The sequence below is a fragment of the Tachyglossus aculeatus genome, chromosome 22, assembly GCF_015852505.1.
Source record: "Tachyglossus aculeatus isolate mTacAcu1 chromosome 22, mTacAcu1.pri, whole genome shotgun sequence".
Taxonomy (NCBI): domain Eukaryota; kingdom Metazoa; phylum Chordata; class Mammalia; order Monotremata; family Tachyglossidae; genus Tachyglossus; species Tachyglossus aculeatus.
In genome coordinates, this window is record NC_052087.1 from 46,938,486 (window position 1) to 46,963,133 (window position 24,648).

At 45.2% G+C, this 24,648-nt stretch overlaps 1 protein-coding gene across 4 annotated transcripts in view; it reads right to left on the reverse strand.

The window, feature by feature from the left end:
* SERGEF (secretion regulating guanine nucleotide exchange factor) overlaps positions 1–24,648 on the reverse strand; it is a 316,021-nt gene that overhangs the window by 174,534 nt on the left and 116,839 nt on the right. The window lies entirely within an intron of this gene.

A 24,648-nucleotide genomic window follows, 5' to 3' on the forward strand; every position in this document is an offset into this window, starting at 1 on the left:
CTTCGGAGTCCGAGGTTAGGGGTTCTAATCCCGGCTCCGCCAACTGTCAACTGTGTGACTTTGGGCAAGTCACTTCACTTCTCTGGGCTTCAGTGACCTCATCTGTAAAATGGGGATTAAAACTGTGGAGGTGGGGGCGTTCGAGAAGCAGCGTGGCTCAGTGGAAAGAGCCCGGGCTTCGGAGTCCGAGGTTAGGGGTTCGAATCCCAGCTCCACCACTTGTCAGCTGTGCGACCTTGGGCAAGTTGCTTAACTTCGCTGTGCCTCAGTTACCTCATCTGTAAAATGGGGATTAAGGCTGTGAGCCCACTGTTGGGTAGGGACTGTCTCTATATGTTGCCGACTTGTACTTCCCAAGCGCTTAGTACAGTGCTCTGCACACAGTAAGCGCTCAATAAGTACGATTGAATGAATGACTGAATGGATGTGGAACAACCTGATCACCTTGTAGCCGCCCTAGCGCTTAGAACAGTGCTTGGCACATAGTAAGCGCTTAATAAATGCCATTATTATTATTATTATTCTGGGGGAGATGTGTCAATCAATCAATCAATCAATCAATTGTATTTACTGAGCACTTACCGTGTGCAGAGCACTGTACTAACTGCTTGGGAAGTACAAGTTGGCAACATATAGAGACGGTCCCTACCCAACAGTGGGCTCACCTCATCATCAATCGTATTTATTGAGTGCTTACTATGTGCACAGCACTGTACCAAGCGCTCAGTCTAGAAGGGGGAGACAGAGAACAAAACCGAACAAATTAACAAAATAAAATAAATAGAATAAGAAGAATACTAATCACTCCCACATCATTTCAACTCGTCGCGGCTGACCTTCCGGGGGAGCAAAGCTCGCTCATCTTCAGGAAGCTAAAAATGCAAAATGGCCACTGCCAAAATCACCTGCAAAGGGAGGAAGGAAAAGAAGCCGTAGCATCTTTTACACTGAGCGCAGGAGAAATAGGGAAAGACACGCTCCGGTCCGGCTCGTCGAGATTTTGTGAGACAGTGCCATGCTGTGGATGATTCCTTCCTCCGCTAACCCACTCCGCAGCCTCTGCAGGTACCCCGTCGGCCTGTTTCCTGACCCAATTTCCTCCCCGATCTCTATTTAGCCGCACGCTATTGATGCGCCCGGCATGACAATCAGCTACTGCAACCTGCAGTGCAGTTTTTGTTACAACAGATTCACGGCTCCTAGTCAGTTCGGTGGAAAAGTACTGCGGCGGAGGAGCTTAATTAAACCGATGTCATTTCCCTAGCTCTTCGCTTTTATCCGATAATGATAATAAAAAAAAAAGAATGCGTCCAGAAGAAAGAAATCAGGTCTTTTGAATCCTATCAAATCCGCTGGGTTTAGGATAGGTCTTTAGAAAGTTCCTTCTGCTCAATGTCAAGGGAAGCAGGATGGTCAAAGCCCAGAGCTTCGGCGAAACTCCTCCAAACTGGCCAGATGGCCGAATTTACAACGCTAACGTGGATTTTTCTCCATCAATCAATCAGTCGTATTTATTGAGCGCTTACTGTGTGCAGAGCACTGTACTAAGCGCTTGGGAAGTACAAGTTGGCAACATAAAGAGACGGTCCCTACCCAACAGTGGGCTCACAGTCTAAAATCAATCAATCAATCAATCAATCGTACTTATTGAGCGGTGGGCTCACAGTCTAAAATCAATCAATCAATCAATCAATCGTATTTATTGAGCGCTTACTGTGTGCACAGCACTGTACTAAGCGCTTGGGAAGTACAAGTTGGCAACATAAAGAGACGGTCCCTACCCAACAGTGGGCTCACAGTCTAAAATCAATCAATCAATCAATCAATCGTACTTATTGAGCGGTGGGCTCACAGTCTAAAATCAATCAATCAATCAATCAATCGTATTTATTGAGCGCTTACTGTGTGCAGAGCACTGTACTAAGCGCTTGGGAAGTACAAGTTGGCAACATAAAGAGACGGTCCCTACCCAACAGTGGGCTCACAGTCTAAAATCAATCAATCAATCAATCAATCGTACTTATTGAGCGGTGGGCTCACAGTCTAAAATCAATCAATCAATCAATCAATCGTATTTATTGAGCGCTTACTGTGTGCAGAGCACTGTACTAAGCGCTTGGGAAGTACAAGTTGGCAACATAAAGAGACGGTCCCTACCCAACAGTGGGCTCACAGTCTAAAATCAATCAATCAATCAATCAATCGTATTTATTGAGCGGTGGGCTCACAGTCTAAAATCAATCAATCAATCAATCGTATTTATTGAGTGCTTACTGTGTGCAGAGCACTGCACTAAGCGCTTGGGAAGTACAAGTTGGCAACATAAAGAGACGGTCCCTACCCAACAGTGGGCTCACAGTCTACAATCAATCAATCAATCAATCGTATTTATTGAGCGGTGGGCTCACAGTCTAAAATCAATCAATCAATCAATCGTATTTATTGAGTGCTTACTGTGTGCAGAGCACTGCACTAAGCGCTTGGGAAGTACAAGTTGGCAACATAAAGAGACAGTCCCTACCCAACAGTGGGCTCACAGTCTACAATCAATCAATCAATCAATCGTATTTATTGAGCGGTGGGCTCACAGTCTAAAATCAATCAATCAATCAATCAATTGTATTTATTGAGCGCTTACTGGGTGCAGAGCACTGTACTAAGCGCTTGGGAAGTACAAGCTGGCAACATAAAGAGACAGTCCCTACCCAACAGTGGGCTCACAGTCTAAAAGTACGGTCGGCGTCGGAATGAGGAGGGTAGATCCAACCTTGATGTCATTTTGGCATGTACGCTGACCTACTGCGTCAGGAAAAGCAACACGGCCTTGGGGATAGAACCCAGGACTAGGAGTCGGAAGGACCTGGGTTCTAATCCCTGCTCTGCCACTTTCCTGCTGTGTGACCTTGGGCAGGCCACTTCACTTCTCAGGATCTCATCTGGAAAATGGGGGTTCAGCCCCAAGTGGGACAGGGACTGTGTCCAACCTGATTAGAGAAGCAGCGGGGCTCAGTGGAAAGAGCCCGGGCTTTGGAGTCAGAGGTCACGGGTTCAAATCCCAGCTCCGCCACTTGTCAGCTGTGTGACTTTGGGCAAGTCACTTCACTTCTCTGGGCCTCAGTTACCTCATCTGTAAAATGGGGATTAAGACTGTGAGCCCCCCGTGGGACAACCTGATCACCTCGTAACCTCCTCAGCGCTTAGAACAGTGCTTTGCACATAGTGAGTGCTTAATAAATGCCATTATTATTATTATTATTATTAGCTTGTATCTACCTCAGCGCTTAGAATAGTGCTTGACACATAGTAAGTGCTTAACAAATACCATCATCGTTATTATTATTATTATTATTATTACCCAAAGCGCTGTTGGAGGCGAAGACAGTTTCAACCCTCGGACTCCTCACGAGGCAGGGACAACTGACATCTAAGTGGTCCGGGGGCCGTGACGGACGGGGGGCGGTGGGGGTGAGATTTGTTTGGATTGTGAATATGTCTGGACGTTGTAACGAACATACCAATCCCCAGTTGGGAGGGTTGAACTACGACCCAATATGGCGTCGCCTCTGCTCTGACCGCTATCTGCCGGTCTGATAAATCAATCAATCAATCAATCGCATTTATTGAGCGCTTACTGTGTGCAGAGCTCTGTACAAAGCGCTTGGGAAGTACAAGTTGGCAACATATAGAGACAGTCAATCAATCAATCAATCAATCGTATTTATTGAGCGCTTACTGTGTGCAGAGCACTGTACTAAGTGCTTGGGAGGTAAAAGTTAGCAACATATAGAGACAGTCCCTACCCAACAGTGGGCTCACAGTCTAGAAGAAGGTTAAGGAAGATGTCAGCTGAGGCCCGCGCACAACTGTTTGGCCCAAAGCCTTATCCTAATCCAGACAGGTGCGCTTGGTCAGAAGAAACCTCGCCAATAGCCACATCAGCCGAACATCATGAAAACAGGAATACTGGGTGAACAGGCTGTGTGGGTTATGGTTTGGGTTTTTTTTGTTCATTTGTTTTTAATTCAGAGAATCAGACCACGCTGAAAGGTTAAACAGAACATGAGGATTTGGTTTGAATATGTGAAAATGCGACTACATCATCATCATCATCATCAATCGTATTTATTGAGCGCTTACTGTGTGCAGAGCACTGTACTAAGCGCTTGGGAAGTACAAGTTGGTAACATATAGAGACAGTCCCTACTCAGCAGTGGGCTCACAGTCTAAAAGGGGGAGACAGAGAACAAAACCAAACCTACTAACAAAATAAAATAAATAGAATAGATATGTACAAGTAAAATAAATAGAGTAATAAATACGTACAAACATATATACAGGTGCTGTGGGGAAGGGAAGGAGGTAAGATGGGGGGATGGAGAGGGAGACGAGGGGGAGAGGAAGGAAGGGGCTCAGTCTGGGAAGGCCTCCCGGAGGAGGTGAGATCTCAGCAGGGCCTTGAAGGGAGGAAGAGAGCTAGCTTGGCGGATGGGCAGAGGGAGGGCATTCCAGGCCCGGGGGATGACGTGGGGCGGGGGTCGATGGCGGGACAGGCGAGAACGAGGTACGGTGAGGAGAACGAGGTACGGTGAGGAGAACGAGGTACGGTGAGGAGAACGAGGTACGGTACAGCAATCAAAGGGATCCACACTCTTTTACTTAGAAGAGGAGGGCTTTAGATTTCTTGAGACCACATCATCAGTCAATCTAATAGCCCAGTGAGCTAACAGTAATCTGACGCCGGGCTGGAGCTCAGCCCAACACGTGGCCCTAGTGGACTGCCTATTCCGTCCCTCTCCGTCCCCTGGAAGGGCAGGGTGGTAGCACCCTGGGCCGGGGGGATACGGAGGGAGATGCCCCAGGTGGGCACGATCCATCCGGAGCAGCCAGGACGGAGCCACTTGAGCTCTCCATCCATGTCCGCTCCATCCGAGGATTGCGACGTGCGGTGGCAGCTCTCTGTGCCCAGCTGGGAGAGCCCCCGAACGATGACAGCATCAGAAAGCCCCAAAACTTTCTCAGTTTAGTAGACTTCTTTTTTTTCATCAACATGACTTGGGCAAACTGCAAACATCTGATTTGATCTTGGTCCCTGAGATTAGTGGGCCACTGTCCTGTAAGTGCAACCTCTCCCCCTCGCCCCCCCCTCCATCCCCCCGTCTTACCTCCTTCCCTTCCCCACAGCACCTGTATATATGCATATATGTTTGTACATATTTATTACTCTATTTATTTATTTTACTTGTACATATCTATTCTATTTATTTTATTTTGCTAATATGTTTGGTTTTGTTGTCTGTCTCCCCCTTCTAGACTGTGAGCCCACTGTTGGGTAGGGACTGTCTCTATATGTTGCCAACTTGGACTTCCCAAGCGCTTAGTACAGTGCTCTGCACACAGTAAGCGCTCAATAAATATGATTGATTGATTGATTGATTGATTGACTCTTTGCCCCCCACTCCTAGAGTGGGGGTCAACTCTTGGGAAGAGATCTGGGAGCAGGGTGCATGACCCCCTCACCCCCAGAATCCATACGCACCCCCAAACCAAGTCCATGCACCCCTCACCCCCACCATGGGGGTCATTTCCAGAGGAAAGTCTCGCCTCCTTCTTCATTCATTCATTCATTCATTCATTCGTATTTATTGAGCGCTTACAGTGTGCAGAGCACTGTACTAAGCGCTTGGGAAGTACAAGCTGGCAATAAATAGAGACGGTCCCTACCCAACAGCGGGCTCACAGTCTAGAGGTGGGGGGGACAGACAACAAAACAAAACGTATTAACAAAATAAAATGAATAGAATAGTAAATATGTACAAGTAAAACACTTCCTCACCGCCACCCCATGGTCGGAAGATAGGCGCCTGAGAAACATTAACAATGGAGACCATCCATCAGGAGTTGAGAGGAACGGCTCATTTATTGGATGATCTTGAAGGATTTCACCCGATTAACGTTACAGCGCAAAATCAATCAATCAATCAATCATATTTATTGAGCGCTTACTGTGTGCAGAGCACTGTACTAAGCGTTTGGGAAGTACAAGTCGGCAACACATAGAGACAGTCCCTACCCAAAATGTGCTGCTCGATCAGAGAACCCCTATCTGTAGCTGCCCGGCCCGGCTCTGCGGCTGGGGAAAAATCACCGCTGAGGCCGAAGGGCATCTGACAGCGTGGCTCAGTGGAAAGAGCCCGGGCTTGGGAGTCAGAGGTCATGGGTTCAAATCCCGGCTCCACCACCTGTTAGTTGTGTGACTTTGGGCAAGTCACTTCACTTCTCTGAGCCTCAGTTCCCTCATCTGTAAAATGGGGATTAAGACTGTGAGCCCTTGTATCCTTCCCAGAGCTTAGAACAGTGCTTTGCACGTAGTAAGTGCTTAACAAATGCCATCATCATTATTATTATTATTATTATTGTTATTATTATCTGATGATAGAGTAGCCTCTGCCCTGGAATCCCAACCTGAGATTCCCAACCTGAGAAGCCCTGTTGCCTAACAGAAAGAGCCCAGGCCCGGAGTCACAGGACCTGGGCTCTAATTCCGGCTCCACCACGTGTGCTGTGTGACCTTGGGGAAGTCACTTCACTTCTCTGGGCCTCGGTTCCCTCGTCTGTAAAATGGAGATTAAGACTGGGAGCCCCATGTGGGACAGGGGCTGGGTCCTACCCGATTCGCTTGCATTCATTCATTTACTCAATCAAACTTATTGAGCACTTACTACGTGCACAGCACTGTACTAAGCACTTGGGGAAGTAGACTGCAACAATAAACAGTGACATTCCCTGCCCACAACGAGCTTACGGTCTAGAGGGGGAGAGACGGACATGAATACCAACAAACAATCTAACGCAGCGCACAGTTGAGAAGCTGTGTGGTTTAGTGGAAAGAGCACGGGCTTAGGAGCCAGAGGTCATGGGTTCAAATCCCAGCTCCGCCAACTGTCAGCTGTGTGACTTTGGGCAAGTCACTTAACTTCTCTGGGCCTCAGTTACCTCATCTGTAACATGGGGATTAAGACTGTGAGCCCCCTGTGGGACAACCTGATCACCTTGTAATTTCCCCAGCGCTCAGAACAGTGCTTTGCACATAGTAAGCGCTTAATAAATGCCATCATCATCATTATTATTATTATTGTCTGCTGTGTGACCTTGGGCAAGCCGCTTCACTTTTCTGTGCCTCAGTTCCCTCGTCAGTAAAATGGGGATGAAGACTGTGAGGCCCACACGGGACAACCTGATTACCTTGTATCTACTCCAGCGCTTAGAACGGTGCTTGGCACGTAGTAAGCTCTTAACAAGTACCATAAATATTATCATTACAGAGCCTGGCACATAGAAGCGCGTAACAAACACCATTAAAACAATAGAAAAGAAGAAGATAATCATGCCAGACTCTTCGAGCCAGGATGGTTCAACTCGGCCTTTTGTCCCTCTCTCTCTCTCTCTCTCCCTTTAGGGGCTTGTCCTCTGACTCCTCAATCCCACTGATCCTTAGGGAGCAGGTTTCTCTTCTCCCACTTTCCTGACTCACTCACTCCAGGAAAAGCTGGGTGTCGAGCACCGGGGTATGTGAGATCAGTTCCCTCATCTGCAGATTGGGGATTCAAAACCTGTTCTCCCTCCTATTGTGAGCCCCATGTGGCAACTGATTATCAATCAATCAATCAATCAATCAATCATATTTATTGAGCGCTTACTGTGTGCAGAGCACTGTGGTCCAAGTTGGCAACATCTAGAGACAGTCCCTACCCAACAGTGGGCTCACAGTCTAGAAGGGGGAGACAGAGAACAAAACCAAACATACTAACAAAATAAAATAAATAGAATAGATATGTACAAGTAAAATAAATAAATAAATAAATAGAGTAATAAATATGTACAAACATATATACATATATACAGGTGCTGTGGGGAAGGGAAGGCTGGGGAAGGCTTATCATTCATTCATTCATTCAATCATATTTATTGAGCGCTTACTGTCTGTAGAGCACTGTACTAAGCGCTTGGGAAGTACAAGTTGGCACCATATAGATACGGTCCCTACCCAACAGCGGGCTCACAGTCTAGAAGGGGGAGACAGACGACAAAACAAAACGTATTAACAAAATAAAATAAATAGAATAGTAAATATGCACAAGTAAAATAGAGTAATAAATCTGTACAAACATATATACAGGTGCTGTGGGGAGGGGAAGGAGGCAAGGTGGGGGGGGGGGGGAGGAGGGGAAGGTCCTCTCCCCCTCGTCCCCCTCTCCATCCCCCCCGTCTTACCTCCTTCCCTTCCCCACAGCACCTGTATATACGTATATATGATTGTACATATTTATTACTCTATTTATTTATTTATTTTACTTGTACATATCTATTCTATTTATTTTATTTTGTTAGTATGTTTGGTTTTGTTCTCTGTCTCCCCCTTTTAGACTGTGAGCTCACTGTTGGGTAGGGACTGTCTCTATATGTTGCCAATTTGTACTTCCCAAACGCTTAGTACAGTGCTCAGCACATAGTAAGCGATACGATTGATGATGATGATGATGATTATTATCATTAATATACTCCGATATTTATGATAAGAATAATACTAATGATGGCATTTGTTAAACGCTTACTACGCATCGAGCACCGTTCTAAGCGCCAGGGGTAGACACAAGCTAATCAGGTTGGACACAGTCCCTGTCCCTCATGAGGCTCACAGTCTTCATCCCCATTTTACAGATGAGGTAACTGAGGTGCAGAGAAGTAAAGTGACTTACCCAAGGTCCCACGGCAGCCAGGATTAGAACCCAGGTCCTTCTGAGTCCCAGGCCTGCTCTCTTTCCACTAAGCCACACTGCTTCCCCAACTAGCTGCACTTCATAGTTTCCCATTATCGAGGCAGCCTACAGTAGGAGGAGGAAAGGAAGTCATTTTCTTCAAAATGTTGCTGAATCTTGACATCTGTTTGGATGGAGGAATTACAATGAAATGAGTTTCCTAGAAAAACCTAAGGAGAGAAATGCTCTCTTCCAAGTCAGCCAATTCATCTATTACAACTATTACTGAAAGACATCAAATAGAGAACGGATGGTGAAGAAACTCCTGCTAAACATTTCTCATCATATCTCATCTTTATTTCATTTCCTTCCTCTCTCAATAATAACAATAATAATAATAATAATAATAATAATAATAATGGCATTTGTTAAGCGCTTACTATGTGCAAAGCACTGTTCTAAGTGCTGGGGGGGGATACAAGGTGATCAGGTTGTCCCACGTGGGGTTCACAGTTTTAATCCCCATTTTACAGAAGAGGTAACTGAGTCCCAGAAAAGTTAAGTGACCTGCTCTCAAGGGTGAAGGCGAAATTCTGACAGTTTCTGACCACATGGCTAGAAATTGCCAGTAGAAGCTGCTGGTTTTTTTCCCTAAATAAAACTTATGCGCATCAATCGATCGATCGATAGTGTTTTTTGAGCGTTTACGGTGTGCGCAGCACTGCACTTAGCACTTGGGAGAGTTCAACAGGCGATCAAAGACACATTCCCCGCCCACATCATCAACGATACTTATTAAGCGCATACTTAATAAAATTGAGTCAATGATTGTCTTATATCTACCCCAGCGCTTTAGAACGGTGCCTGGAGCATAGCAAGTGCTTAACAAATACCATTCATTCATTCATTCGTTCATTCAATGGTATTTATTAAGCACTTACTGTGTGCAGAGCACTGCTCTAAGCACTCTTTTTTAATGGCATTTATTAAGTGCTTACTATGTGCAAAGCACTGTTCTAAGCACTGGGGAGGTTGCAAGGTGATCAGGTTGTCCCACGTGGGGCTCACAGTCTTCATCCCCATTTTACAGATGAGGTAACTGAGGCACAGAGAAGTTAAGTGACTTGCCCAAAGTCACACAGCTGACAATTGGTGGAGCCGGCATTCAAACCCATGACCTCTGACTCCAAAGCCCGGGCTCTTTCCACTGAGCCACGCTGCTTCTTGGCACTTGGGAGAGAACCATACAACAGGGTTGGTAGAAACGTCCCCTGCCCACATCAAAGATGGTATTTCCTGAGCGCTTACTGTAGTGCGGAGCGTTGGACTCACCATTCTGCGCTGCGTAAGCGCTATAGCCAATCTCTTCAGTGAAATACCACCTAATTTTTCCCGAATTGCTAGATTATACATGTCCCGTATCTGGGAAGCAGCTTGGCCCAGTGGAAAACACACGAGTCGGGGAGTCGGAGGACCCGGATTCTAATTCCAGTTCTGCCACATGTCTGCCGTGTGACTTCGGCCAAGTCACTTACCTTCTGTGGGCCTCAGTTTCCTCATCTGTGAAATGGGAATGCAATAACTGTCCTCCCTCTTACTTCAACTGCTCATGTACGTATCTGTAACTCTATTTAATGTTTTTTTCCTCCACCATGAGAAACTCCTCACTATTGGCTTCAAACTTCTCCATCCCTTTGCCCCCTCCTACCTCACCTCCCTTCTCTCCTTCTCCAGCCCAGCCCACAAACTCCGCTCCTCTGCTGCTGCTCACCTCCTCACTGGGCCTCTTTCTCGCCCGTCCCGCCGTTCAACCCGTCGAACATGTATATATGTTTGTACATATTTATTACTCTATTTATTTATTTATTTTACTTGTACCTATCTATTCTATTTATTTTATTTTGTTAGTATGTTTGGTTTTGTTCTCTGTCTCCCCCTTCTAGACTGTGAGCCCAATGTTGGGTAGGGACTGTCTCTATATGTTGCCAGCTTGTACTTCCCAAGCACTTAGTACAGTGCTCTGCACACAATAAGCGCTCAATAAATACAATTGATTGATTGATTGATTGATTGACCCCCAGCCCACGTCCTCCCCCTGGCCCGGAATGCCCTCCCTCCTCACAGCCGCCAAACTACCTCTCTTCCTCCCGCTTCAAAGCCCTACTGAGCGCTCACCTCCTCCAAGAGGCCTTCCCAGACTGAGCCCCCCCTTGTCCTCTCCTCCTCCTCCCCTCCCCATCACCCCAACTCCCTCCCTCTGCCCTACCCCTTCCCCTCCTGACAGCACTTGTGCATATTTGTACATATTTATTACTCTATTTCTTTTATTAATGATGTGTATATATCTATTTTGATGGCATTGACACCTGTCTACTTGCTCTGTTTTGCTGCCTGACTCCCCCTTCTAGACTGTGAGCCCATTGTTGGGTAAGGACCATCTCTATATGTTGTCAAATTGTACTTCCCAAGTGCTTAGTCCAGTGCTCTGCACACAGTAAGCGCTCAATAAATACGATTGAATGAATGAATGAATGAATAAATATGACTGGATGAATGAATGAAACAGCGAATGAATGAAATAGCAAGGCCTAGTGGAAGGAGCCCAGGCTTGGGAGTCCGAGGTTGTGGGTTCTAATCCCGCCTCCACCACAGTAGAAAGAGCCCGGGCTTTGGAGTCAGAGGTCATGGGTTTGAATCCCGGCTCCGCCACTTGTCTGCTGTGTGACCCTGGGCAAGTCACTTCACTTCTCTGTGCCTCAGTTACCCCATCTGGAAAATGGGGATTAAAACTGTGAGCCCCCCCCCCCCCCCCCCCGGGACAATCTGATCACCTTGTAACCTCCCCAGCGCTTAGAACAGTGCTTTGCACATAGTAAGTGCTTAACAAATACCATCATTATTATTATTATTATCTGTAAATGGGGATTCAGACTGTGAGCCCCACGTGGACAACCAGAATACCTCGTATCTACCCCAGTGCATAGAACAGTGCTTATCACATAGTAAGTGCTTAACAAATACCATCAACATCATCATTATTATTATTATGGGCAAGAATGGTGTCTTTCCTCATCTGTAAAATGTGGATTGAGAATGTGAGTCCCACGTGGAACAGGGATTGTGTCCAACCCGATTTGCTTGTATCCACCCCAGCGCTTAGCACAGCACCTGGCACATAGTAAGTGCTTAACAAATACCACAATTATTATTATTACTATTATTATTATTACTAACTCGACTCTGCTGTCCTGCACTCTTCCAAACATGCGAGAAATCCCACTGACTGATCAATGGCTTAGCACTGAACAAAAATACCAATTCTTTGGTAGCGTCCTCTCTCAAGCGCTTGGTACAGTGCGCTGCACACAGCAAGCAGCATGGCCTAGTAGCTGGGTGTCAGAGGGACCCAGGTTCTAGTCCCACCACCTGTCAGCTGTGTGGCCTTGGCCAAGTCACTTCATTTCTCTGTCCCTCAGTTTCCTCATCTGTAAAACAGAGATGACTATGAGCCCCAGATGGGACAGGGAACTGGGTGAGCCCCAGATGGGCTGGGAATGTGCCTGTTTATTGTTCTATTGTCGTCTCCCAAGCGCTTAATACAGTGCTTTGCACACAGTAAGTGCTCAATACATAAATCGAGTCAATGATTAGCTTATATCTACCTCAGCACTTTAGAATGGTGCCTGGAGCATAGCAAATGCTTAACAAATACCATTCATTCATTCATTCAATTGTATTTATTGAGCGCTTACTGTGTGCAGAGCAGTGGACTAAGCGCTTGGAAAGTACAATTCAATGCTTAGAACACTGCTTGGCACATAGTAAGCGCTTAACAAATATTGTCATTATTATTACAATTCGGCAACAGAGACAATCCCTACCCAACAATGGGCTCACAGTCCAAAAGCGGGGAGACGGACAACAAAATAGCATCAATATAAATATACAGAATTATATATATATATATATATATATATATACACCATTAATAAAATAAATAGAATAATAAATATGTACATATATACATAAGTAGGCAAGTACGAAGCAGAAAGGGGAAGGGAAGGGAATGGAAGGGAAGGGAAGGGAAGGGAAGGGGAGGGGAGGGGAGGGGAGGGGAGAGGAGAGGAGAGGAGAGGGGAGAAGAGGAGAGGAGTGAAAGAGAAGAGAAGAGGAGAGAAGAGAAGAGAAGAGAAGAGAAGAGAAGAGAAGAGAAGAGAAGAGAAGAGAAGAGAAGAGAAGAGAAGAGAAGAGAAGAGAAGAGAAGAGAAGAGAGGAGAAGAGAGAAGAGAAGAGAGGAGAAGAGAGAAGAGAAGAGAGAAGGGAAGAGAAGAGAGAAGGGAAGGGGAGGGGAGGGGAGGGGAGGGGAGGGGAGGGAAGGGAAGGGAAGGGAAGGGAAGGGAAGGGAAGGGAAGGGAAGGGAAGGGAAGGGAAGGGAAGGGAAGGGAAGGGAAGGGAAGGGAAGGGAAGGGAAGGGAAGGGAAGGGAAGGGAGGAGAGGAGAGGAGAGGAGAGGAGAGGAGAGGAGAGGAGAGGAGAGGAGAGGAGAGGAGAGGAGAGGAGAGGAGAGGAGAGGAGAGGAGAGGAGAGGAGAGGAGAGGAGAGGAGAGAAGAGAAGAGAAGAGAAGAGAAGAGAAGAGAAGAGAAAAGAGAAGCAACGTGGCTCATTGGAAAGAGCCCGAGCTTTGGAGTCAGAGGTCATGGGTTCAAATCCCAACTCTGCCAGTTGTCAGCTGTGTGACTCTGGGCAAGTCACTTCACTTCTCTGGGCCTCAGTTACCTCATCTGTAAAATGAGGATTAATACTGTGAGCCCCCCATGGGACAACCTGATCACCTTGTTACCTCCCCAGCACTTAGAACAGTCCTTTGCACATAGTAAGCGCTTAATAAATGCCATTATTATTATTACTGAATAAATACCATTGATTGAAAATACCACTTCTTAGGCGGAGGCCAGGGGGTAAGTGATCCCAGAAGGTCCCATGTCAGGCGGTTTATCTGGGGCTGAAAAGGGGAGGCGAGGCTGAAAATGGGGCTCCCCGGGCAGTGGTCCTGAGTAAGCCTAACTCACGATGACCCTGTGGGGAACCCAGATGAGGCCTCCCGCAATCTGGAAGGAGGAATTCCTGGGAATTAGCTCCCGGGACCGCAGCAAGACAATCTGTTCTTCTCACCGGTTCTGGGGTATTCCCAGATCCAAGGTGGGCAAGGGAGCGGTGCGCAAAAGAGAATAATAATACTAACTGTGGTATTTGTTAAGCGCCGGGCACTGTACTAAGTACTGGGGAGGATACCAGCAAATTGGGTTGGACGCAGTCCCTGTCCCACATGAGGCTCACAGCCTTAATCCTCACTTGGTGGATGAGGTAACTTGAGGCACAGAGAAGTGAAGTGACTGTATATATGTATATGTATATATGTTTGTACATATTTATTACTCTATTTATTTTACTTGTTCATATCTATTCTATTTTATTTTGTTAATATGTTTGGTTTTGTTCTATGTCTCCCCCTTCTAGACTGTGAGCCCACTGTTGGGTAGGGACCGTCTCTATATGTTGCCAACTTGGACTTCCCAAGCGCTTAGCACAGTGCTCTGCACACAGTAAGCGCTCAATAAATACAATTGATTGATTGATTGATTGACTTGTCCAAGGCCACATAGCAGAAAAGTGGCAGAGCCAGGATTAGAACCCATGGCCTTCTGGATCCCAGGCCCAGGCTCTATCCACTAGACTGTGAGTCCACTGCTGGGTAGGGACTGTCTCTATATGTTGCCAACTTGTACTTCCCAAGCGCTTAGTACAGTGCTCTGCACACAGTAAGCGCTCAATAAATACGATCGATTGATTGATTGATTGATTGAAACAGCATGGAAAGAGTGGAAAGAGTACAGGCCTGGCAGTCATAGGACCTATGTTCTAATCTTGTCTGCTGTGTGACACTAGACAAGTCACTTCCCTTCTCTGGGCCTCAGTTCCCTCAACTGTAAAATGGGGATTCAATACCTGGTCTCCCTAGTACTTAGACTGTGAGCCCCATGTGAGTCCTGACCATTATATAATCTACCCCAGAGCTTAATACAGTGCTTGACACATAGCATGCGCTGAACAAATATCATAATAATAATAATAATAACGACGGCATTTATTAAGCGCTTACTATGTGCAAAGCACTGTTCTAAGCGCCAGGGAGGTTACAATGTGATCAGGTTGTCCCACGGGGGGGCTCACAGTCTTCATCCCCATTTTACAGATGAGTTAACTGAGGCCCAGAGAAGTTAAGTGACTTGCCCAAAGTCACGAAGCTGACAATTGACACAGCCGGGATTTGAACCCATGACCTCTGCCTCCAAAGCCCGGGCTCTTTCCACTGAGCAACGCTGCTTCTCTAAAACTGGGGGGGAGGGGTGCTTCAGGGTAAGTTTGGGGATCGCCAGGGGTAGGGTTTCGAAAATAAGGTCGGAATCCCTGAGTTTCGGGAAATCTTTACACTTCCAAAGGACCCATGGGGAAATTACTGGGTAGGTAATTATGGGGTGATTGCAAATTGGGGTAATCATAAGTTTTAATGCCTAAAAGCTCAGCAAGAAGTCAGCTTCTTCCCCGTGATTTATGGACTGCCAACCACCCTTGATACTTGGCAATCTGAATTCTGAATTCACGTTCGAACGATCGACGTTGCAGAATCGGAATCTCTTTGAACCTGCTAACGCTTCCCGAGATTTAAGGCCGCTTGAGTCGACCCTGACTCTTAGCAGCGTGTGCCAGCCTCTAAGCTTTACCTCTAACTTATTTGTAATTTATTTATATATGTAATTGAATTTATCTCTGTAGTTCATTTATTATATCTCTAATTTATTATATCTCTAATTTATGTATTATATCTGTAATTTATTTATTATATCTCTAATTTATTTACTATATCTCTAATTTATTTATTATATCTCTAATTTATGTATTATATCTCTAATTTTTTATTATATCTCTAATTTATTATACCTCTAATTTATTTATTATACCTGTAATTCATTTATTTTAATGTCGGTAGCTGTAATTCATTCATTCATTCACTTATTGATTATAATAATCATAATGGTGGTATTTGTTAAGCACTTACTATGTGCCAAGCACTGTTCTAAGCACTGGGAAAGATACAAGGGAATCAGGTTGTCCCACATGGGGCTCACAGTCTTATTCCCCATTTTACAGATGAGGGAACTGAGGCACAGAGAAGTGAAGTGACTTGCCCAAGGTCACGCAGCGGACAAGTGGCGGAGCCGGGATTGGAACCCACAACCGCTGACTCCCAAGCTCGGGCTCTTTCCACTGAGCCACGATTTATTTATTTATAGTAATGTCTGTCTCCCCCTAGACGTTCAGCTCATTGTGGTCAGGGAATGTGTCTGTTTATTGTTATATTGTACTCTCCCAAGCGCTTAGCACAGCGCAGAGCACTGTACTAAGCGCCTGGGATTTGTATTTCCCAAGCGCTTAGTACAGTGGTTTGCACACAGTAAGCGCTCAATAAATACGATTGCATGAATGAATGAATGTGTATATAGCTATAATTCTATTTATTCTAATACTACTGAAGCCTCTCTACCTGTTTTGTTGTCTGTCTCCCCCTTCTAGACTGTGAGTGAGTCCGTTGTTGGGTAGGGACCATCTTTATATGTTGATGATTTGTATTTCCCAAGCGCTTAGTACAGTGCTTTGCACACAGTATTTATTCTAATAGTAAGCGCTTAATAAATGCCATTATTATTATGATTATTATTATTGAAGCCAGTCTACTTGTTTTGTTGTCTGTCTCCCCCTTCTAGACCGTGAGCCCGTTGTTGGGTAGGGACCATCTCTATATGTTGATGATTTGTATTTCCCAAGCACTTAGTACAGTGCTTTGCACACAGGAAGCGCTCAATAAATTCGATTGAATGAATGAATGAATGCTCTGCACACAGTAAGCGCTCAATAAATACGATTGATTGATTGCTCTGCACTCAGTAAGTGCTCAATAAATGTCATCGAATGCATGAATGAAAACGCTTGCTAGGTCTTAGATACGTGTAACAGTAATAATAATAATGGCATTTGTTAATCAATCAATCAATCAATCGTATTTATTGAGTGCTTACTATGTGCAGAGCACTGTACTAAGCGCTTGGGAAGTACAAATTGGCAACACATAGAGACAGTCCCTACCCAAAAGTGGGCTCACAGTCTAAAAGGGAGCACTTAAGCACTTACTACCTGCCATTCATTCATTCAATCGTACTGATTGAGCGCTTACTGTGTGCAGAGCACTGTACTAAGCGCTTGGGAAGCACAAGTACTGCCAGGCACTGTACTAAGTGCTGGGGTGGATACAAGCAAATCACGTAGTCGGCTTCACGCCGACAAAATCACTCTTGGCCAAGTTTCTGAAGGTTAAGGTTGAGGACGACCTCCGTGCTCGCCAGCGCGGTTTGGACGTTCAAAAGGAAATTTCTCTCTTTGAAAGAGGGCAAGAAGAAACAGAAGCCACCCCAGGATGGCTTATTTATTTAATTTATTTAATTTAATTTAATAATTTAATTTATTTTATTTATTTATTTATTTAATTTATTTCTACATATCTATTCTATTTTATTTTGTTAGTATGTTTCGTTTTGTTCTCTGTCTCCCCCTTTTAGACTGTGAGCCCACTGTTGGGTAGGGACTGTCTCTAGATGTTGCCAATTTGTACTTCCCAAGCGCTTAGTACAGTGCTCTGCACATAGTAAGCGCCCAATAAATACGATTGATGATGATGATGATGATGATGATGGGGTTGGAACACGCTGAATCAGCCGCACTTCAGGAAAGGAAGAGTCCTTCATGGGAAAGACAGATCGCTTCCACCGAGGAGGACAAAGTCATCCAAGAAAGGCAACACCGTGAAAGTGCTAAGTGTTATCCTTTAATTATTAAGCAGGTTATATTTAACTCTGGCTGGAATATAGATCACACGAGCTAATAAAGAGATACAGAGTATATTGGCTTTCTAAATCAAAAGCTTATTCATCAAGACATTCCGGGTACATCTTTTTCCCAGAAGCGGATCCCTTGGCATTTAGAGATTCCCTTTCAGTTAATGAGTGTTCCCACCCAAGGGGAGCTGAGGTCATGACTCTTTATTAAAAGCATTCTTTTCCCGGTTATGTCATTGAGGGCCGTAAGAAACATCTCGCTCTCACGGTGACGAATGGCCTTTTATTATCGATTCGTAGTATTTACTGAACAGCTACTATGTGCTGAGCACTCCTAAAAGGGAGCACTCTAGTAGACGCCCTCGAGGAGCTTTAAGCGCTTGTTGAGAAGAACCCAGGAACCATGAGGTTTTTGAGGTTCTTTGTCTAAAACGGAGCATCTCTTCCGAGAGGCCTCATTTCTCCTACTTAATAATATGATGCTATTTGTTAAGGGCTTACTATATAATAATAATAATGGCATTTATTAAGGGCTTACTATGTGCAAAGCACTGTTCTAAGCGCTGGGGGAGATACAAGGTGATCAGATTGTCCCACGTGGGGCTCACAGTAGTAATCCCCATTTTACAAATGAGGTAATTGAGGCACAGAGAGGTTAAGTGACTTGCCCAAAGTCACACAGCTGACAAGTGGTAGAGCCAGGATTTGAACTCATGACATCTGACTCCAAAGCCTGGGCTCTTTCCACTGAGCCATGCTGCTTCTCTATACACTTCTCCAGACACTTCTGCCCGTAATTTATTTATTTCTCTTCATTCATTCATTCAATCGTATTTATTGAGCGCTTACTGTGTGCAGAGCACTGGACTAAGTCCTTGGAAAGTACAATTCAGCAATAAAGAGAGACAATCCCTGCCCACACCGGGCTTACAGTCGAGAAGGGGGAAGACAGACATCAAACCAAGTAAACAGATGTCAATGTAAATAAATACAACTATAGATATGCACACATCAAAACAAGTAAATAGGCATCAATATAAATAAGTAGGTTTATAGAAATGGACAGACATATATAAATCCCTCTCAGGTTCAATCAATCAATCGTATTTATTGAGCGCTTACTGTGTGCAGAGCACTGTACTAAGTGCTTGGGAAGTCCAAGTTGGCAACATATAGAGACGGTCCCTACCCAACAGCGGTCCCTACCCAACAGCGGGCTCACAGTCTAGAAGGGGGAGACAGAGAACAAAACCAAACATATTAACAAAATAAAATAAATAGAATAGATATGTACAAGTAAAATAAATAGAGTAATAAATACGTACAAACATATATACAGGTTCGCTCCTGAAGGATTTCCAGTACTCTACCAGTCTCGGCTACGGGAGGGAGAGTCAAGCAGAGGCCTACCCATTCCGCCACTTCTCGATATGAATTTATCAAATTAATATTTTTTTTCCAGAAATACAATAATGTGTCCTTATATCGACTCATGCTCTTGTCTGTCTTGGAAGCTTTTTTTTTTTTGTCTAGAATAACATGGCTAATTGACTCCATTCCCCACTTCATTTTGTTTGTTTAGATCCGGCCCGAATGGGGGAGAAAATGGTGGGGCTGTTTTCCTTTAAAAGGGAAAATCACGAAATTGCCCCGACTTTAGAGGCCCAGAGAAGCAGGGTGACCTAGTGGATAGAGGATAAACATGGGTGTCACAAGGACTTGGGTTCTAATCCCTGCTCCGCCACTTCTCTGCTGTTATGTGACCTTGGGCAAGTCACTTCACTTCTTTGGGTCTCAGTTATTTCATCTATAAAATGAAAACTATGACGGTAAGCTCCCTGTCCAAACTGATAAGCTTGTAACTGCCCCAGCGCTTAGAACAGCGCTTAGAACCTGTATATATGTATATACCTGTATATATGTATATATCTTTGTACATATTTATTACTCTATTTATTTATTTATTACTCTATTTTATTTGTACATATTTATTCTATTTATTTTATTTTGTTAATATGTTTTGTTTTGTTCTCTGTCTCCCCCTTCTAGACTGTGAGCCCGCTGTTGGGTAGGGACCGTCTCTATATGTTGCCAACTTGGATTTCCCAAGCGCTTAGTACGGTGCTCTGCACGCAGTAAGCGCTCAATAAATACGACTGAATGAATGAATGAATGATAGAGCATAAACATGGGAGTCAGAAAGGACTTGGGTTCTAATCCCTGCTCCGCCACTTCTCTGCTGTTATGTGACCTTGGGCAAGTCACTTCACTTCCCTGGGTCTCAGTTATTTCATCTATAAAATGGAAACTATGATGGTAAGCTCCCTGTCCAAACTTATATAACTGCCCCAGCACTTAGAACAGCGTTTAGAACCTGTATATATGTATATGCCTGTATTTATGTATATATCTTTGTATGTATTTATTACTCTATTTGTTTATTTATTTTATTTGTACATATTTATTCTATTTATTTTATTTTGTTAATATGTTTTGTTTTGTCCTCTGTCTCCCCCTTCTAGACTGGGAGCCCGCTGCTGGGAAGGGACCGTTTCTATATGTTGCCAACTTGGACTTCCCAAGCGCTTAGTACAGTGCTCTGCACACAGTAAGCGCTCAATAAATACGATTGAATGAATGAATGAATTCCATTCCTAGCTTGGGCAGTGGCTAGCGAGTGGAAGGCAATCTGCTACAAGTCAAAACGCCCCCGTGCTGGGCAATCAATCAATCAATCAATCATACTAAGCGCTTGGGAAGTACAAGTTGGCAACATATAGAGACGGTCCCTACCCAACAGTGGGTTCACAGTCTAAAAGGGAGAGACAGAGAACAAAACCAAACATACTAACAAAATAAAATAAATAGAATAGATATGTACAGCAGCAGCACGGGAGAGTGTCGAGGGCAGAGACTCGAGTTTACTACTGGGAAGGAGGCAATGGTAAACCACTTCGGGATTTTTACCAGGAAAACTGCATGGATACACTACCAGAAGGATTGCAGATGGAGAATGGGGCGTTCTGGGAGAGATATGTCCGTAGTGTCGCATAAGACACTTGACGGCATAGGACAAGATTACGTGCACTCCATCTACAAGTGGTTTTATCCCTTTTTTATTCAGGAAAGCAGAGAAGCAGCGTGGCTCAGTGGAAAGAGCCCGGGCTTTGGAGTCAGGGGTCATGGGTTCAAATCCCGGCTCCGCCAACTGTCAGCTGTGTGACTTTGGGCAAGTCACTTCACTTCTCTGGGCTTCAGTGACCTCATCTGTAAAATGGGGATTAAAACTGTGAGCCCCCCATGGGACAACCTGATCACTTTGTAACCTCCCCCGTACTTAGTGCTTTGCACATAGTAAGCGCTCAACAAATACCATCATTATTATTATTATTATTATTATTATTATTATTATTATCTAGAGGAAGGAGCACCAGCCTGAGAGTCAGAGGACCTGGGTTCTAATCCCAAATCCACCAATCATCTGCTGTGTAAACTCTGGCAAGTCACTTCATTTCTCTGGGACTCGGTTACCTCATCTGTAAAATGGGGATTATATCTAAGCCCCTCTTCTGAGACTGTGAGCTCCATGTGGCATAAGGACTGTGTTCAAACTAGTTATCTTGTAACTACCCCAGTGCCTGGCACTTAGGAAGTGCTTAACAAATATTATTATTATTGTCATTATTATTATTTTTGAATAAAGACACTGAGTCACCAAAGTAATTAAGTGAGGTCCTCCAAGCAGAGAAAGGGCAGGACTAACATTATTTTATGAGACCCTCTCGCCAACTCTCTCCTCGACCCCCTCCAATCTGGGTTCCGTCCCCTACATTCCACGGAAACTGTCCTCTCAAAGGTCACTAATGACCTCCTGCTTGCCAAATCCAATGGCTCCTACTCTATCCTAATCCTCCTCCACCTCTCAGCTGCCTTCGACACTGTGGACCATCCCCTTCTCCTCAACACGCTATCCAACAGTGGCTTCACAGACTCCGTCCTCTCCTGCTTCCCCTCATCTCTCTGGCCGTTCATTCTCAGTCTCTTTTGCAGGCTCCTCCTCCCCCTCCCATCCCCTTACTGTGGGGGTTCCTCAAGGTTCAGTTCTTGGTCCCCTTCTGTTCTCGATCTACACTCACTCCCTTGGTGAACTCATTCGCTCCCACGGCTTCAACTATCATCTCTACGCTGATGACACCTAAATCTACATCTCTGCCCCTGCTCTCTCCCCCTCTCTCCAGGCTCGCATCTCCTCCTGCCTTCAGGACATCTCCATCTGGATGTCTGCCCACCACCTAAAACTCAACATGTCCAAGACTGAACTCCTTGTCTTCCCTACCAAACCCTGCCCTCTCCCTGACTTTCCCATCACTGTTGACAGCACTACCATCCTTCCCGTCTCACAAGCCCATAATCTTGGTGTCATCCTCGACTCCGCTCTCTCGTTCACCCCTCACATTCAAGCCATCACCAAAACCTGCCGGTCTCACCTCCGCAACATTGCCAAGATCCGCCCTTTCCTCTCCATCCAAACCACTACCCTGCTCGTTCAAGCTCTCATCCTATCCCGGCTGGATTACTGCATGAGCCTCCTCTCTGAGCTCCCATCGTCCTGTCTCTCCCCACTTCAATCCATACTTCATGCTGCTGCCCGGATTGTCTTTGTCCAGAAACGCTCTGGGCATGTTACTCCCCTCCTCAAAACTCTCCAGTGGCTACCAATCAATCTGCGCATCAGGCAGAAACTCCTCACCCTGGGCTTCAAGGCTGTCCATCCCCTCGCCCCCTCCTACCTCACCTCCCTTCTGTCCTTCTCCAGCCCAGCCCGCACCCTCCGCTCCTCTGCCACTCACCTCCTCACCGGGCCTCGTTCTCGCCTGTCCCGCCGTCGACCCCTGGCCCACGTCCTCCCCCGGGCCTGGAATGGCCTCCCTCTGCCCATCCGCCAATCTCGCTCTCTTCCTCCCTTCAAGGCCCTACTGAGAGCTCACCTCCTCCAGGAGGCCTTCCCACACTGAGCCCCCTCCTTCCATCCCCCCTCCTCCCCCTCCCCATCCCCCCGCCTTACCTCCTTCCCCTCCCCACAGCACCTGTATATATGTATATATGTTTGTACGGATTTATTACTCTATTTTATTTGTACATATTTTTTCTATTTATTTTATTTTTTTAATATGTTTTGTTTTGTTCTCTGTCTCCCCCTTCAAGACTGTGAGCCCACTGTTGGGTAGGGACCATTTCTATATGGTCCCAAGCGCTTAGTACAGTGCTCTGCACACAGTAAGCGCTCAATAAATACGATTGAATGAATGAATGAATGAATGAATGAATGAGACTGAGTTGACCTTATTAATTCAGCAATGTATTTCTAGACTGTGAGCCCATTGTTGAGTAGGGACCATCTCTATATGTTGCTGACTTGTAGTTCCCAAGTGCTTAGCACAGTGCTGTGCACATAGTAAGCGCTCAATAAATACGATTGATCAAATGAATGAATGAATGAATTTCAGTAAGGAGATTCTTTATAACAAAGCCGAGGCCCTTGTCTGAATGAGTGCATAACTGATGGAGCCTCCTGCAATTAAGAATTAATAATAATAATAGCTATTATTATTATTATTACTATTATGGTCTACATGTGTTGTTTTGTTGTCTATCTCCCCCGTCTAGACTGTGAGCCTGTTGTTGGGTAGGGACCATCTCTATATGTTGCCGATTTGTACTTCCCAAGTGCTTAGTACAGCGCTCTGCACAAAGGAAGCATCATCATCATCAATCGTATTTATTGAGCGCTTACTATGTGCAGAGCACTGTACTAAGCGCTTGGGAAGTACAAATTGGCAACATATAGAGACAGTCCCTACCCAACAGTGGGCTCACAGTCTAAAAGGGGGAATGAATGATGAATGAATGAATGAATGAAAGGAAGCAATGAAACATTCATAGAATGAAGATGATAAATTCGCTGTGGGCAGGGAATGTGCCTGCTAATTCTGTTGTATGGTGTAGATGATGATGATGATGGTATTTGTTAAGCCAATTGTATTTGTTAAATACAACTGAGTGAATAAGGTATAATTTAGGAACTTGGCAACTAACACCTTAGCCAACACGAACACCAACACCAATGGAGCTGGTCCTTGATGTCTTGATGCCATTACGTAATGTGGGGCTGTTCTTTATTATTAATAGTAGTAATAATAACGATATTTGCTAAGCACTTACTATGTGCCAGGCACTCTACTCAGCACTGGGGTGAAGACAAGCAAGAAGCTAGAAGGAGTCTCTTCTAGACTGCGAGCCCACTGTTGGGTAGGGACCTTCTCTATAAGTTGCCAACTTGTACTTCCCAAGCGCTTAGTACAGTGCTCTGCACACAGTAAGCGCTCAATAAATACGACTGAATGAATGAATGAATGAGTTGGACACAGTCCCTGTCCCACATGGGGCTCACAGTCTTAATCCCCATTTTCCAGATGAGGGAACTGAGGCCCAGAGAAGTGGAGTGACTTGTCCACGGTCACTCAGCAGACAGGCGGTGGAGCCAGGATTAGAGGATAAAAATTTAACGCAAAGTTTAACATGGAACACAACAGAAACTTTGTGTCTCCTCTCCTTGGTTACTGTGGAGACGAGAGGGAACCGGAATCGAATCAGGCCAGGAGGCGACCCAGCTGTCCGGAAGCATGACACCTGGTGGGATAGGAACCATGAAGGAATGAGGGGAAAAAAACAATATCCAGACACTGAGAAATCTGGTTGAAACAGGCTGAGAGCGGCCAAGATTCCAGTCTGAGACATGATATGTGTGTTTGAGTTTGGTTTTAGGGAGTGGTACTTTATTTGTAGACCCAGGATTCTCCAACTTAATAGAGCGTTCCTTGTTTGATGGTCCCCCTGACTAGGGTTCTGTTTCCTACATCAGACTCACACAAAAATAAATACCC